We start from the raw sequence: 12432 nt of genomic DNA on the forward strand, positions 1-12432 counted from the left end.
CCTGGCTATTGTAAATAGTGTTGCTATGAACATTGGGGTGCATGTACCTTTTTGAATTACAGTTTTATCCATATATAAGCCCAGGAGTGAAATTGCTGAATCATATGGTATAACTCTATTTTTAGTTTTTTAAGGAACTTCCATACTTCTTTCCATAGTGGCTGTATCAATTTATATTCCCACCAACAGTATAAGAGGGTACCCTTCACTACAGTAATCAAGACAGTATAGTACTGGCACAGTTTTTACATTTTTAAAGGGTTGGGTTTATTTAAGGATATGAGACAGAGACTATATGGCCAACAAATCATAAAATATTTACCATGCAGCCCTTCACAGAAAATATTCAGGCAATCCCTGGAACAGAGGATACAGAAATAAACCCATACAAATAGGATCAATTGATTTTTGACAAAGAACAAAAGACAATTCAGTGGAGAAATGGTAATTTTTTCAACCAGTGGTATTGAAACTACTAAATATCCATAGACTGAAAAAAAAAAAGAAAACCTTCATCTAAACCTCATTAAAAAAATTACCTCAAAATACAGTATATAAATACAAAATTCAAAAATCATAAAGTTTTTAGGAAAAAGATCTTGGAGGCCTGAAGTTAGGCAAAGAATTCTTATACACATGATAAAACATGACCCATAAAAGAGAAAACTGAGTAACTGGGCATTATCAACATGAAAAATGTGTTTCAGCAAGAGATGCCATTAAGAGAATGAAAGACAAGGCACAGATTTGGGGAAAATGTTTGTTTTTTCTTTTTTCTGTCGCATCCTAAGATCACCAGAAACACTAGAGTGGCCAGGGCACAGCTGCTAAGACTTGCCTGGTGAAAACTTGGTCCAGCTTGGCAGGATGTACAAGGCCACACAAGAACTCAGGCATCTGGTGATTAGAGGCAACCAGGAAGGGATGATGTTAGAGATGGACAATGGTGGGGGACCCTAGGACTACTTAGGAGGTGAAATCCAGAGGACTTGGTGGAGGGTTCCATGTGAGTAGTGACAGATGGAGGCTTTAGAAGCTGTCCCAGTTACTGACCCACCTGCCCTGAGAGATGAAGGATTGTGCAAGGGCCACTGTGATGGGTGGAGACAGTGCGGGGCAGGGCAGAATGGGGGCACCAGGAGTTCAGATTTGCATGTGTTGAGTAAGTGTGCTCTGCACACATCCCAGAGAGAGCCCTAAGAGGTATTAGGATGGATGAGTCTGGAACTCAGAGGAAAGTAGGGGCTATGATGATGGCTTGTGAGTCAATCACATGTTGGAGGCTGAATTTACCTGGGTTAACATGGAGCCTCAGGGGGTAGGGAGCCGGGAAGAGAGTCTTATGAAACCCCAGCAATCAAGGGTCAGAACCAAGAGGCTGAGGCTGCCAGAGAGTCTAGAAGGGACAGCAAGAAATGGTGAAGAACCAGAGCTGGTGGGTTTGGGGAGGGTTCCCCAGCACACAGGCTGGGAAGGAACATCTCCAGGAAGGGGCATGGAAACTGTGGCCAGTGCTCCTGATTGCCACTAGACTGGACAGCCTTGCAGTCATCCCTGGCTGTTGCATTTCTGTCATATCTTGAAATCCTTTTGGCTCTAACTTCAGAGAATATCCAGAATCTGTTCACTTTTCACCATGATGCCCCAGGACCCCATGAGGCACTGGATTCCCCTAGTACCCAGGCAGTTGGGAGACACTTGGCAGTGCACCTCCACCGTGGGGGAATGTTTCACCATGAAATGACTGGATCAGGGCTCTCCCTGCATCCATTGGGAGAGCTGGTTGACCAGCACCCCACTCCACTGCTGTATCCTCACTTTATTCCAAGAGTTTCCTTGCTGGTCCTCCTGTTCCCACCCTTGTCTCCTATGGCCTAGTCTCATCCTCCAGTTGGATCATTCTTCGAGATCATGTCACTTCTCGCATAGCACTGACCCTGAGCCCCTCATCCACCCCACCCAAGTGCTACAGCCCACAAGGCTCTCCAGGACCTCACTGTCTCCCCTACCCCAATCACTCCCCTCTCCCACCCTGGCCTCCTTGCTGCCCATGTACACTCCAAACACACTCTGCCTTGGGGGCTTTGCACTTGCTGTTCCGGCCGCCAGGAATGTCCTTCCCCTGATACACACAGAACTCACACTTTCATGTCTTTGCTGCCCTGACCACCCTATTTAAAGTATATGCTCCTTCCACCCCTACATTCCTGTTGCATTTTTTCCCTGCAACACAAATGAGCATCAAGCTCAAGGTATAACTTACATTTGCTGAGTGACTCCACTGGCTCCAGGAGCAGGAGCTGTGTGGATGTGTGAGCCGGGCAGGAAGATGGAGATGAGAAGGTGCGGAGAGAAGGAAGTGATGGAAGACAACTCTTTCAAGAAGGGTGCCAGCTAGGGGCCTCCCTGGCAGTTCAGTGTTTAAGACTCTGCACTTCCAAGGCAGGGGTCCTGGGTTTGAGCCTTGGTCAGAGAACTAAGATGCCACGTGCTGCACAGGGCAGCCTAAAAAAATTAATTAATTAAAATAAAATTAAAACGAAAAAGAAAGGTGCCAGCTAAAGGGAGAGGGAAAGAGAGAGCAAGAACTGGAGAGGGTCTGTATGTGACTTTTTATGGGAGATTTGTGTGTTGGAGAGCTGCTGAGAGGGACCCAGCTGAAGGGAGAGGCCACTAGACAAGAGGGAGTGGGACCAACAAGAACGCATGGTGGGGATTAAACCCTGGTGGCTGCCGGGTGGGAGAACTGGCCGCAGATAGCAGAATCAAGAGGGAAGGAAACAGGAGAGAGCAGATGGAGGTGGGCATAGAGGCTTGGCCCTGGGAAGAGAAAGGAGCTCCTATTCTTCCTCTTGGGCTTCCCTGGTGGCTCACAGTAAAAAATCCACCTGCAATGCAGGAGACCAGGGTTCGATCCTGGGTCAGGAAGATCCCCTGGAGAAGGAAATGGAACCCTCTCTATTATTCTTGCCTGGAGAATCCCCATGGACAGAGGAGCCTGGTGGGCAACAGTCTATGGGGTTGCAAAGAGTCGGACATGATTAAAGTGACTTATCACAGCCCGGCATTCTTCCCCTTGATGCAGGAGTTGAGGTGGTCTGCTGGGAGACCAGTGGTCACAGGCTTAAGAACCAAGGAGAAGGTTTGGGATCATTAGCCACTGGAGAGTGAGTTGAGGAGAATCACCAGTTGATTAAACCACCTGCTCTGGGTAAGGGGTCTTGTTCTAGCAGGGCTGTGCTACTCAGGGGTCTTGAGAGAGCAAGCTGTGGTCACCCACACTGGCATAGCTGGGAAGCTCTAATGATGGAGTGGGTGGGGGGAGCAGGGCTGTGTGGCAGCAGCAAACACTACAGAAATGTGCCCCTAGCCATACATCATGGGCCGTTGTGGCCAAAGAGCCAAAAGTGTCACTTCCCTCCTACTTGGGCATTTGGATTCCAGTGCCAAATCGGGGTTTGGGGACAGAGCCTTGTTCAGGGAACTGTCTCTCTCCTTGGAAGAAATTGCCCTGGGGCCGGGAGGAATGATGTCTAACTATGACACTTTACAAGGTGGCGAAGAGAGGGGGTACCCATTAGGCCTGCTGCCATGGTCCCTGCAGTGCAGCCAGCTGCCCAAGTGCAAGGTAATCCCCCCTGTCCTTTATGGCCTCGGCTCGGTGGGAGTGACACCGGGCCCTGCTTTACGAGCTGCCAGCACGGCTTCTACGAGCAGACCCGCTGTCAATAAAGGCTGTGTTTTATATTACGGGCAGGACGATTTATGGGCCGCCCAGCACTCGGCAGACAGCCATTTGGCCAGGGAAGAAAATGACCTAACACTTCAGATATTTGAAAACCAGAAAACAGGGTGTGTGTGTGTGTGTGTGTGTGTGTGTGTGTGTGTGTGTGGCACGTGGAGCTACGTCTGTGTCTGCTGACTTACCAGGTATTGGAAAACAGGAACAGCTTCATGAAAGATGTTGGCTATAAAAATGAAATGAAATGACATATTTCCCTCTGGATGGGGCCTTTGCATCACACACTGACCATGAGGTTTTGGGGCAGAGGGGCAGGTAACCAGATGGTGGTTGCCTGTATGCTCAGTCATGTCCAACTCTTATGACCCCATGGACTGTAGGCTCTTCTGTCCATGGGATCATTCAGGCAAGAATACTGGAGTGGATCGCCATTTGCTACTCCAGGGGATCTTCCCGACCCAGGGATTGAACCCACATCTCTTGTGTCTTCTGCATTGGCAGGCAGATTCTTTACCAACTGTGCCACCTGGGAAGCCCCAGCCAGTAGGTGGTTGGTTCCTGCCAAATCCACTGACTTTCAGCATGGCAAATGAGAAAGTCTCCATGGGAGCATTTGCCCTATTTTATTGAATTATCTATTCAGATCTGTCTTCCCAAAAGACTGCAAGCTCCTCGAAAGCAAGGCCGAGTCTCATTAGACTTTGCATTTTGGTTGTTTTAGTCGTTTCTGGCCTGGAGCAGGGATTCAGTCAAGGATTCTTGAATTCATGTGTAAGTGGGAATTGTCTACCTGGGCGCTGAAGTGATCTGCTAAGAGCCAACATCCCCATTAGACAGTGAGCCTCTTGCCAGCAGGTACCCTGTCTGGGTCAGCTCAGGCCCTGACACATAAGTGAAAGTGAAAGTCGCTCAGTCGTGTCTGACTCTTTAAAATTCCATGGCCTATACAGTCCATGGAATTCTCCAGGCCAGAATACTGGAGTGGGTAGCCTTTCCCTTCTTCAGGGGATCTTCCCAACCCAGGGATCGAACCGGGGTCTCCTGCATTGCAGGTGGATTCTTTATCAACTGAATTATGAGGGAAGCCCTCATAAAAATGAAGGAATATGAGGGAAGCCCTCATGACACATAAGAAGCATCCAGAAATGTTACTGCACTGGGATGGGCTGAACAAACCTATGGGTCACATGACTGTCCATCCACTTAAACGGATTTGCAACTGGTGGAGCCCCATTTCAGACTTTGCTGGGAACAAAAGTAGGGGGATGGCTTCAGGGCCGTTCCTTCTTTGTCTTTTGGCTGCCCCTTTCTCCTCCCACTGACCTCTGAGTGCTGGAGGGCTCCAGGCTCAGGCTGCACCCCTTCCCTCTGTTTTCTATCCCCAGCTGTGCTCACACAATGTCAAGACTTTAAACACGGTCCGTGTGCTAATAACTCTGAAATGCAGACCTCACTCAGAAACTCTAGACTGTAATATTTACCTGGTTGTTTGACATTCCCTTAGAGATCTCATAGTCATCATCATTTTAATTAATCCCCAAACTTTCTCCTCCTCCAGGGTCCTCATCTCAGTAAATGGCATCACCAACTCATGAGTTGACTAAGGCAAGACCCCAAGAACCATTTGAGATGGTCAAGTTTGTGTGTCAAAGTTTGTGTGGTTTGACTGGACCATGGGGCAGCCAGATATTTGATTAAACGTTATCTGGGTTTATGTGTATGAGGTATCTGCAGGGGTGTTTCTGGATGAGATTGACATTTAAATTGGTAGATTGGGTAAAGTGTATTGCCCTTCCCAGTGGGATGGGCCTCATCTTATCAACTAAGTGTTTGAATAGAACAAAAGGCAAAACGGAGAACTGGCTCTCTCTGCCTGTCTTCAAGCTGGAACATTGGTCATCTCCCACCTTGGGACTTGGACGATAACTATACCATCAACTCTACTGTGTCTTCAGCTTGCCCACCACAGATCTTATGACTTCTTAGATAGATACAGGTACAGAGATAGAGATGGAGATGGAAATATATAATTTCTCTTTTTTCTCCCACTTAAAAAAATTTTTTTTTTGATGTGGACCATTTGTAAAGTCTTTTTTGAATTTGTTACAACACCACTTCGGCTGTATGTCTTGGTTCTTGGCCCTGAGGCATGTGGAATCCCAGCTCTCTGACCAGGGATCTAAGCCACACCCGCTGCATTGGAAGGCAAGGTCCTAACACTGGAACAGCAGGAAGTCCCTCTCCCACGTTTATTAATGGAATTCTACTGTAAGAAAGAGCTGTCTCGTCTCTCCAATTTATATATTTATTTCGTTTTTATTTATATCAGTATAGAAAGGCGAATGTTTAATTTACTCTTTGGGTTAAAATCCAGCGAATGCCATCATTTATTTTCTTGCTGAAATAATTCTAGTTTTGACCCTGTGAGCTGCCCTACGCCTGGGTCTGAGCCCAGCTCTTGCAAGTGTTGTTTCATTTAACTCTTCACTGCAGACCTCAGAGCGAGCTGTTGTGGTGTTCTCCGACAGCTGAGCAAACAGAAGCTCAGAAAGTGTGCCTGTTCACCGGAAGTCACCTGGACAGGTTGTGGAGAACACAAGCTCTCACATCACAAGTGTCCCGTCAGGGCCTGAGCCCCTGCTCCTCCCACGCCTTAGTCACCTCAGTCACCCAGGGGTCCCCAGTCACCTTGAGAGGGTGGTCACTTCCATTTCCAGTCAGGGGAACTGAGGCACAGATTGGTCTTCTAGCTGCCAAGGTCCCGTGATGCCAACATGACTGGCAAGGTGTGATGCCCAGGGTGCTAGATTCTGAGGGCCTCCACATGACCTGCCATGTCATCTATACCGCACCCTCTTCCACACAACAAACCTGTTTTCAGTAATAATCTTGTAACAGAAAACTATTAATGACCAGGAAAGAACACTTATTGTGAAATTTCTGTCTTGCTAATGTTATACATACATACGCACACACACACACACACACACACACAGTGAAGAAAAACTTGAAAGGGAAAGAAATCAAATATTATAACACTTCAAAAGAAAAACATCAACAATACCTCTCCTGTCTACCTAACAATCTGAACTTTGATCCCCTAGTTACAGGCTGAGGTAATAATGTTTTACATAAATAATTATCTTGTAACTAACAAGTGAGATTTAATAAAACAAAAACATCTGCAAAGGGTACAATTTAGGCAATTACTGACTCATACAATGATGTCATGTTTTATTTTTTTGATTTACTGTTTTTTTTCCAAAATAACCAACCAATATTGAAAAATGTAAACTGAGATTTTAAAGAGACGATTCAAACTCTGCCAAATGGTTTATGTGTGAACTAAATCTGTGCTTACCAAACAAAAGCATTACACTATTTAACTGCTTTCAATTTCAAATACTAATTATCACAAGTTCTGGGATTTTCGCTTTAATCATTATACTTGAGCAGTTTATTTCATTGGGAATTGGAAACATTTACTATGCCTGAAAGAAGCTGGAATGATTCTGAAACACGTTCTTACCCTTGTGACATGTGTAGCTCAGTCTGTGTGTGTCAGAGACTAACTGTATAAAATTCAGTTCAGTTCAGTCACTCACTATCTGACTCTTTGTGACACCGTGGACTGCAGAATGCCAGGCTTCCCTGTCCATCACCAACTCCCAGAGCTTGCTCAAACTCATGTCCATTGAGTCTGTGATGCCATCCAGCCATCTCATCCTCTGTCGTCCCCTTCTCCTGACTTCAATCTTTCCCAGAATCAGGGTCTTTTCCAAGGAGTCACTTTTTTACATCAGGTGGCCAAAGGATTGGAGTTTCAGCTTCAGCATCAGTCCTTCCAATGAACATTCAGGACTGATTTCCTTGAGGATTGATTGGTTTGATCTCCTTGCAGTCTAAGGGACTCTCAAGAGTCTTCTCCAACACCACAGTTCAAAAGCATCAATTATTTGGCGCTCAGCTTTCTTTATAGTCCACCTCTCACATCCATACATGACTACTGAAAAAACCAAAGCTTTGACTAGATGGACCTTTGTTGGCAAAGCAATGTCTCTGCTTTCTAATAGGCTGTCTAGAATGGTCATAGCTTTTCTTCCAAGGAGCAAGTGTCTTTTAATTTCATGACTGCAGTCACCATCTGCAGTGATTTTGGAGCCCAAGAAAATAAATTCTCTCACTGTTTCCATTGTTTCCCCATCTATTTGCCATGAAGTGATGGAACCAGATGCCATGATCTTTGTTTTTTGAATGCTGGGTTTTAAGCCAGCTTTTTCACCCTCCTCTTTCACTTTCATAAAGAGGCTCTTTAGTTCTTCTTCGCTTTCTGCCATAAGGGTAGTGTCATCTGCATATCTGAGGTTATTGATATTGCTCCCTGCAATCTTGATTCCAGCTTGCACTTCATCCAGCCCAGCATTTCACATGATGTACTCTATATATAAGTTAAATAAGCAGGGTGACAATATACAGCCTTGACGTACTCCTTTCCCAATTTGGAATCAGTCTGTTGTTCCATGTCCAGTTCTAACTGCTGCTTCTTGACCTGCATACTGTATAAAGGGGAGTTCTCAAATCTTCCATGCAAAAAACTAAATATAGAGCTACCATATGATCCAGCAGTCCCATTTCTGGGCATATATCTGGAGAAAGCTCTAATTCAAAAAGATACATGTACCCCAATATTCGTAGCAGAACTACTTACAATAGCCAGGACATGAAAGTAGCCTAAGTGTCCACTAACGAAAGAATGGATAAGGAAGATGTGCTTCATACATACAATGAAACCCTACTCAGCTATAAAAAAGAATGAAATAATGCCATTTGCAGCAACATGGATGGGTGTAGAGATGATCATACTAAGTGTAGTAAGTCAGAAAGAGAAAGACAAATATATGAAATCGCTTATAGGTGGAATCTAAAAAGAAAAAAAAAAGATACAAATGAACTTATTTACAAAACAGAAAAAGACTCATAGACATAGAAAGCAAACTCATGGTTACCAAAGGGTAAAGGGAATAGGATAAAGTAGGAGGCTGGGCTTTGCATACACACTACACTATGCATAAAATAGATAAAAAATGAGAGCTTACTGGATAGCACGGGGAACTCTTTCAATATCTTGTAATAAACCACAGGGGGGAAGAATTTGAAAAAGATTTTTACATATATATATATATATATAAAACTGAGTCACTGTGCTGTACATCTGAAACTAACAGCATTGTGCAACAACTATACTCCAATTTAAACAATTGTCTTCCATGTAGAAACTGATGTTTATTAAAGGATAACTTATTCTTGCCTGGAAAATTCCATGGACAGAGGAGCCTGGTGGGCTACAGTCCATGGGGTAGCAAAGAGTTAGACATGACTGAGCAGTCACACACACACAATAAAAATACGCTCATTGTGCTCACAAGTATATCATGAAAACTAGCCAGAGCAATTATTTAGAACTTACTTAAAGAAAGATTTTTCCCCAGAGGAAAATCTTATTACCAACATTGTTTAGATTAGTGGTACAGGGTGAAAAGCAGAGCAACTCAATCCCTTTTATCATTGTTTTTATACTTTCCATCAACCATGCACCTTCATACTGTCTGCACCCAAAGTGGATCCCTCCCACCATCCACCCTTGGTTGTGAGGAGGTCCCACTTAACTTCTAGGTATCTTCTGCTAACAAGATAAAATAAAGGCAAGGCCCCTGGCCTTCTAGAAGCACAGCAAGTCATTCTCAGAACCCGAGAAGCCTCAGCTCAGTCATGTGCCTTCGCTATTTTTAAGGCCTAGCTCACGTCCTCCTTTCTTCAGACACTTGCCTGACTTGCCCTTCTCTACAAAGTGGGCTTGTAAAGTCCCAGCCAACTGGCACCTGCAGATTAGTCTGGGCTTCACCAGGGTCCTTGCTCATCCAGCACTGGGTCACCCTTGGTGTCCCATTCTGTCCCTCCATCCCCAGCACCCATCATGAGGTTGGCAGGGTGCTGAATGAGAAGGGACAGCAGGAGACCAGTGCCCAGCCTTTCATGAGGGAACCACAGCCAAGCAATGGAGAACCACAAAATGGGTTGAGATCTAGAAGGCTTGGGGGTTGCCTTCAGTCTTCTCGGGCATGTAAACCTTGTTACTCAGTGCTCCTCCCCCACCATGTCCAAGCAGGCCATGCTGGTAGGAGGTAGGGGTGGGGGTGGCTTTGTACTCTCTGCCCCGATGACATGCAAAATCCCACACCAGGCACCGGATACATGTCTCCTCACTTCAAACTCACAAACTTCCTGGCCTCACCCCCTGCCCACTCACCAGCCTGCTCCATACTCTGCAAGGCCTCAGCTGTGAGATCTTGTCCAACTCAAGGCCCCCTGCTGACTGTCAAGTTCTCCTGCTTCTAAATCCCAGGGAAAAAGTCTTTCCTGAGAGCAGTCCTCCACCTCAACTCAGGGGTCTCTCCTTGGTCCACCCCATGGACCAGTGGCTGCCCTGGGGGGTAGATAATGTAATGGTCCTGTCTAATGCAGGGAGATCCTCTTATTATTGTGCCACTCAATCTACAAATGAGGATGTTGTAGAGAGGTTCCAAACTTGCACAAGGGCCCCTGAAGTTGGGTCTGTGGCCCACCCTGTGGTCCCCACCCCAGGGAAGCCTCTGGAAGGCAGCAGTGTGTGGCTGCCTGGTCTCCTGTGTCCCCCAGCCCCAGGTGATGGACGGCCTTCTGCTGAGACTTATGAGCTATTTGAAGCCGTCAACCAGCTTTGTGTAAATATCAACTCTGTTTGGCAAAATAGCTGGAGAGGGATTTTTATTTCTGCTGGGCATGATTATGAGTATTGATTTGAGAATCTGAAAAGTCAATAAAACAGATTAAACCTCCTGAAGAACGAACGCAGACCATCAACTTGGGTTGCCGAGGGCGTGAAAGCAAGGTGGGTGGGGAGGAGAAATCAGAACTGCGTCAAGTACAGCAACTCTCAGGCCCCACCTATTGCTTAGCCTGGTCCTACCCCAGGCATTCAGGACACAGTGAACACACGGCCCTCCACCTGCAGGGCACTTGGCCTGGCTCTGCTGTAAACTGACATCATGGGAGTAATTTGGATATTCTTTTTCTCTTTAACTTTGATTTTTCTTTTGAAGGGTAATTGACATATAACATATTAGTTTCAGGTGTACAACATAATGATTCAATACTTGTAAGCATGGCAGAATATCACCACAACAAACCTAGTTGATACCTGTCATCTTAGCATAGCTACAAAAAATTTGTTTTTCTTGGGATGAGAAGTTTTAAGATCTATTCTGTTAACAACTTTCAAATATACAGTGCAGTATTAGTATAATCACCATGCTATACATTACATCCCTAGGACATATCTAATTTATGACTGGAAGTTTTTATCTTACTCATTTCTCTGCCCCCCTGACCATTGCCTCTGGCAACCACCAGTCTACTCTGTAACTGTGAACTAAGGGTGTTTTTTGTTTGTTTGTTTGCTTGCTTGCTTGTTTTAGATTCTACATATAAGTGATATTTATGATATTTGTGTTTCTCTGACTTATTTCACTTAGCATCCTACCTTCTAGGTCCATCTGTTAGGTAGGTAGTACAGGAAAAAGGAGTCCAAAATGGTGGTGGCTAAAAGACAAAGATGGGTTGAGGCCTCTTCTTTGGGGTCCGCCTGCCCTCATGCCTCGAGGGTGTACTATACTTTGTCAAATAAAACTCTCCCGTCAGGAGAGTGTGTAATTTCCTCGATTCTGTCTCACTGCAACAAAGATTTTAAACTGTGACCAGTGTTACAACTCAGAGTTTTAATTGGCAAACAAAGGACTGTACACCCTAGGCATGAGGGTGGGGGCACCTCAGTGGAGAGACCTCAGCTTGTCTTGGCTCCTTCTTTTTATATGTTTGTCTCCTCCCCAAGTCTGACTATGCAAATTAGGGCTAGCCGGGAAGGGGGCGTGTTTGTTTCACCTGAGGTTCTCATTCAGGTCCATGGATTTTTCCTTTGTCCCCTTTTCACGCCCTTTTCCCTTTCTTTGTCTTTTAACCACTGCCATTTTGGACTCCTTTTTCCTATTCTAACTACCTAACACATCAATGTTGTGGCAAATGCCAAGATTTATTATTTTATGGCCAAGTAATATTCCACTGTATATATATGTATACACACCATATCTTCTTTATCCATTCATCCATCACTGGAGACTTAGGTTGTTCCTACCTCTACTAAGTTGCTTCTGTCGTATCTGACTCTTTTCGACCCCATGGACAGAGGAGCCTAGTGGGCTATGTAAGCCAGACGGTAGCCCACCAGGCTCCTCTGTCCGTGGGATTCTCTAGGCAAGAATACTGGAGTGAGTTGCCATGCCCTCCTCCTTCCCAAACCAAGGATCGAACCCGTGTTTCTGGTGTCTCCTGCACTGGCAGGTAGATTCTTTACCACTAGCAACACCTGGCCCTTGTTTATTGTTACTTTTGTTCCTTTTGCTTTGGAGTCAGATTCAAAACATCATCACCAAGATCTGTGTGAAGGTAATTAGCACTCAAGTCTTCTAGTTTTATGGTTTCAGGTCTTTTGTTCAAGTCTTTAATCCATGGAGCTCTTGATTAAAAGAGTCCAAAGAGATTCAGCAAACTAGAGCTAACCCTGAGTGAATCCTGGTGTGGAACTAAAAACAAACAAA

Source organism: Bos taurus, chromosome 2 (assembly GCF_002263795.3).
Source record: "Bos taurus isolate L1 Dominette 01449 registration number 42190680 breed Hereford chromosome 2, ARS-UCD2.0, whole genome shotgun sequence".
In the NCBI taxonomy this organism is placed as follows: domain Eukaryota; kingdom Metazoa; phylum Chordata; class Mammalia; order Artiodactyla; family Bovidae; genus Bos; species Bos taurus.